The following is a 5,785-nucleotide window of genomic DNA, read 5'->3' as shown; positions in this document are numbered from 1 at the left end:
CACGACCCTCCCTTGAGTAGAGGCCCCTAGCTGTGGTGAGTTAGGTGGTGTGGGAACAGACATGGGGGGAGGGGGCACCAGAACTGATCACTCACCTGACAACCTCTCATAGTTTTCACACTTCAAGTCTTGGTGTTGGCAGTGTGCACAGGAATGGCAAGGCTGGAGAATCTGAAGATCTGAACCAAAGGCTCCCACTGACCCCCCACCACTGATCTTAAACACACGGTTCTCTCAGCCAGCAATGGGCACATATGGAGTCTTACAGGCCAGGGGGATACCAGACACGGTTGTGTGTTTGGACATGAAAAGCTCCCCCATTGTTTCCCTCTGCTGAGACCTGGCCATCGCCCTCCTACCTACCCCAATTTCTTCTTGAAAACCCTGAGCAATACAGGGCCAAAAGAACCATGTAGCAACCTTCCTCTAACCTCCCTCAACTCTCCAAACTGGGATCACTTGATCATGGACGTCACTCACGCGCCCGCCCGCTCCACTCTCTTTAGTTTCCTCATAACCAAAATGATCTGGACTAGTCCTGTCTCTAAACTACGGCTTCAAATCTACCTCTCAATCTTTATTTTTTTTATTTTTTTCCATGTATACATTTTTCACCATGTCCACCATTCTCAAAAAACAAGGAATTGTCGAGGTAGTGTTGTCACCGTAGACAGAAAGCATTACTATGTTTTAAAGGTTTGGAATGTGGAATATGAATAAGCTTTTTTCCTTATGAGTAATAAGTAGCATTTTACCCTTCTATCTATTCTACATTGAAGTTGCTAACTATCAAAGGGTGGCCAAAACGCCAACTTCTAAGTCTAGCCGATTGCATTGTTTTCTTGCTTTCGCTCACCCCGTGGAACCATTTTCTTTGCATTTAGGTGTCTAGTGTCAAATACCTGGAGGTTGTGACGCCAAGAGCTGGACGGGGGATGTTTTATTAGACATTTATTAGATGTTTAAGGTTGATCCTCTCTCGTTATTGCTGTTCTAATTGGCATCTTTGACTATTAATCATGACGTGGACGCTATAATTTTTTGGTGGTGAAAAATCATGGAGAGTCTTAATTGATTGTTAGCCAAGGAAATGATACCTCCCCTTCGTTCACCACTGAACAACTTCCAGGTATTCAACTTCCCATTTATCCTGTGTGACATCATCATTGTGGGACAAGTATTGGGCATGAATGTGAATGAATGGTAATGCCAGTGATTGTCAGTGTGTAGATAAGTGTGATTTGGGCCAGGGTTGTATTAGACAAAGCCAGGTCCTTTTCAGTGGTAGGTGCAGACTAGAGCCACGTTATTTAAGCCCAGTGAGTCAGTGCACACCCTTAAACTAGACATCCTCTCAATCTCTATCTTGCCTGCCTCAGTTGTTTGCACACACCGAGAATATATAGGCTTTTCTAAGACTGGCTGGACTGAATGTGTCCGCTATGAAAGATGGGCATCCCTCATGTTGGCCCTGTCTTAGTCGTGAATGCTCTAGTGTGTAGCAATTAAGTTTAAAATCAAACAAAACCGTAATGATCACAGTAGCTCTCAAGCCCTTTTAGCTGTTTGTAAGTGATATTGTAGTAGCTGATCATGAAAGCGTTACTCTGATGTTCATAATGATAATTGAATAGATAGTGTAATATTTCAACAACTCAATGAGGTTACGTCTCCATCACTCGGTCGCGTCATGCCATTGTTATGCACTTTCTCACGCCTCCCTCTGCTGGCGGCGCCACAGTGGTGCCAAACGTCGTGATCAATCCAATCATTCTGCACAGAGGCTAACGGCTGTTTTGTCTAAATTACACCAGTGTCCTGGAAATACGACGACATTGCTAAAGTAGGTAGATATTTAGTAGGAAACAACTTTGCCATAATTGTCGTCAAATTTACTTTAGGCAGATGGCAATGTCATAAGTTAACAAAGTTTGTCAAAAATAGCTAGCAATGTTGCTAAGCTACTAACTCGTGAACAATATTAGGCATCTGTTCACATAAGCTTGCCCATCTTTATGGGTATCCGCATTGCTTAGACCTTCACCCTATTTATATCCAAATTGATCACATGAGTAGAAACTCGAGTCAGTTTCATTGTATATTGTCTTTTTCCTCAATTTCATGTATGTTGATTTTGTTATTTATTCACTGTCCATTTTCAGGCATCAAATCTCTGCCATTTTAGCTTTAAGCAAGAAGTGTTCTGGTTCCATTTGTTTCTCCAAACATTCAAACTTGAGCCTCCATTGCAGTTTTCTCTTTAAAGATCTTTTTATTATTTTTGACCGTTGCCACACACTCGTGGTCAATTTAAGCTACACTAATAATGAGACTGACTGCATAGTTCTATTTTTTACACAGAAAATAATCGCACATTTATAATGATTTATGGTAGTGATGTTCTGTTTATTAGCCTGGTCACAGTTCTGTTTGTGCTGTCTTGCCAACTGTTGCCTTGACAGTGACAAACAGATCTGGGACCAGGCCAACTGTTTATCGCCCCATACCAGACTTTTGGTCAGTATGTAAATATAATACCATCATGACAGCGACAACACCAGTAGAGCTTCCATCTAGTGGAACGTTCCCAGCTCTGATCAGGGGTACATTCAGTGAGGTGAAATGTTGCAGATAGGAATGTGTTGAATAGAACTGACATGATTCTGAATTCAACATGACAGGAAATCATATCTTAATTTCTATCTGAACTTTTTGTAACGTTGCACTCTCCTGAACAGCCCCGCTTTAACACAAATTATATATAGACATGCATTAGAGGCAATACTAGCCACCCCATTTGGATACAAAATTAAATTAGATTTTGAGGAATGTTAGCTTTTTTCCCCCCACCTCAATGTGAATTTCTGGGTATAAAAGCAGTATTGTAGTTGATAGTGTGTCAGTAGTTCATGAGATAAAGGTATTTTGTGAACATCACAGCCCTTGCTGAAGTTGAAGGCAAATTTCTCATCCCATCTTACTTGAGGGTGACCATAACCCACTATTGGATATAAATATGTAGGTTTATTAGATAAGACCCTTGATAGTAATGTATTATCTGTAGCATTATCAAGATAGTGTTCACATTTAGCTGTTGGAATTGTCCCATTTGATGTCTATGAAAGTTGTCTCCTTCAGACGGTCTGTGGACTGAAAGCACCATACGAAGCATGATGTTGAGCTCTTTGTAAAATGCGATTTTTGCATGAATTTTTTTACTTGCAAGGTGGTCCCACAATATAATTCCCWGAAATCCACCAACCAGGAAGAATTGAATTTGAGTCTTAAGGAAAAACCTAATGTTTTTCATAATACAACCGATTTTCATTTAAAGAACCTTCAACATAATTTTTCATTTTTACCATAATTCTAAAATGGAGGAAATGTCTGTCAGTTTAATGATGTATTTGATTTGCTGAATATTTTAACTGGAAAATAGATTATGGTGTATGATATGTGGTGGTAAAAATGGTTGAAAACCAGCAGGATTTGTTGTAAGCTGTTTGGTTGGATATGGGCATCTAATACAAAAACCTGGCTAATTGTACAGAGATGGAAGAAAATTAAAAAGAAGTTTGTATAAAAGACATATTTTTGTACTTCATCAAATCTCTACATGCATGTCAGCAATAAACTTTGATATGGAAAAATTCTCTATATTCCTACCATTTATTTCATGTGATACTTTGAATGTTTACAGTACTTCCTATCATTGCCAGTAGGTGGAGTATTGTCTCAAAGAATAGAAAAGCATTTGCTATATGTATAACCAAGAACACCAGATATTGTGTAGTAATGATAATGACCCCAAGTGTTGAATCCTAAATTGTCAATGAAACACTCACTATGTATTCAGTTCACAAAATGGGAAGGAATGGTTCTCTTCCTATAGTTTCTACTCTCTTGGGTCTGTCTCATGCCATTACAGAATGTGTGTAGACTCCCTGCAGCGAGTGATTGTGTGTCTTAAATACTAAATTGAAATGGCATGTTTGTTTGTTTTTTCTCTCTGAGGGACTTTTGGACCATGGGCCAAGGGAGCAGATCTACAACAGGAAGGCCCCTGCTGGTTTCCCCCTGCACTGCGGTCATGTGCCCCTACGCCGCTGCCTCACCTCAGCCTTTTAAACACACACGCCCTGTTCTAGTGGGGGATTCATTTCTTAACACGTCTTTGCATTTGCTAACACACACAAGCTCCTGATCGGTCCTGTAACATGGATTCCTGTGAGATCATTTAGAGTTATGGATGTGCCTGTTTTATTTGTTATATTATTCATATTGGTGGCTGAGCTGGAATAGATTGGTCTCATGGAACAGGGCACAAGCTGTGGCTAAAGATTGTTACTGCTTATGCCCCCCCCCTGAGATGAAGAGGATCTAATAAGTAATTTGTTAATACAGTGTGATTGGATAGCTATCTCGTATGTACATTCAGGACCTGAAAAACAAGAACTCTGCCGTGATGCTGCTTTGCTTTCAACTTGCTCTGATGACCAGAGGTCACCAAACAGCGCACCACTTAGTGACATAGCGGTCTCTCAGTAACGGCACACGTGTGGACGGACAAGGGGTTTGACACGCTACAGAGCTTTGACCATCCCTCAGAGACTTCTACAACTAGAGTATGTCATGGTTGGCTGGGCCTTGGCCACTGGAGGCCTGGCTCGCTTGGCTGTACCCCACCCCTTCATCCTCAGCTGGGGGAGGAGAGTGAGGGTCGGCTCCAAGCCTCCAACCATATTATTAGAATGCTCTTCCCCATTCAAGCCGACGTTCTGAGGGTGCAGCCAAATTGATGTTGCATGAATATATTTTTTTCCCTCCGTTCTAGAAATTATATTTCTGTGGCTGCAAAGTCCATCAAACTTAGAAACAGCTGGAGGTTAAGAGTGTGTTGTACGTTTGTAATGTTTCACTATGCAGATGTGTTTAAATTAAAGTGTGTGCGTGTGTTTCAGCTGTGTGTCCTGTTGGGCTGATGCATTCGCTGGCAGCCTCCGAACAAAAGACGATGCTACACTTTGGCTTCACCATTGTCATTATGTTCTGATTAGCTCATAAGGGTTTGTCTTTCATGCAACTCCAACGTCAACAAAGAGTATCTCATTTTGCAGAGTCTAAAAAAGATGCCACAACTGATCATGATGAAGTCTATTGTAAACACTTTGGTGTCCAAGGTTGGAAATAAATGTTAAAATAGTTGAGATTGGGGTGATTGACCTAACTGACTGCAGGGTCATATTGAATAGCGCACACCGTTGAAAACGAAAGCAAGCATTTCTTATTGGACAAGTTCAGGTAGTCCCAACCTGTTTCAGGACATTTTCTTCCGTTTACAACCCAGTTCTGATGTGTCCTGTGTGTCACCCACTCATCTCGTAGTGTTTTGTTGACTTTCCTCTGAGCATCTACTTTGTGTTGCGGAGGGTCTGTTGCTCTTCGAAGCATCTCTTTTTCTTCACTCAGGATGAGCATAAGGTTTCCATATGAGCTGTCAGGGAAAACACCTGGAGAGAAGGTTCTTGCCCTTCAGTTATTGTTCAAACAACCATCCCTCTAGTTTGATATATTGGTGAAATTTTTGTTGTCCCACTAGTAAATACAGGAAATAAACCCAAAGATCTAAGAATGGATTAAGATGCAATAAACCGAAGGATTCATTGACCACAGGGTAATTTAGTTGTACAGTCACTGCTGTGACTGAGTGACTATGTGCGTCTTTGTATTCATTTGTTTAGTGATGCAGTTTATAGCCACGGAATTCCGTCTTCCTGTTGACTTT

Source organism: Salvelinus sp. IW2-2015, linkage group LG35, assembly GCF_002910315.2.
Source record: "Salvelinus sp. IW2-2015 linkage group LG35, ASM291031v2, whole genome shotgun sequence".
Lineage (NCBI taxonomy): Eukaryota > Metazoa > Chordata > Actinopteri > Salmoniformes > Salmonidae > Salvelinus > Salvelinus sp. IW2-2015.
The sequence above is the reverse complement of the archived record's forward strand: the minus strand, read 5'-3'. Positions refer to the sequence as shown.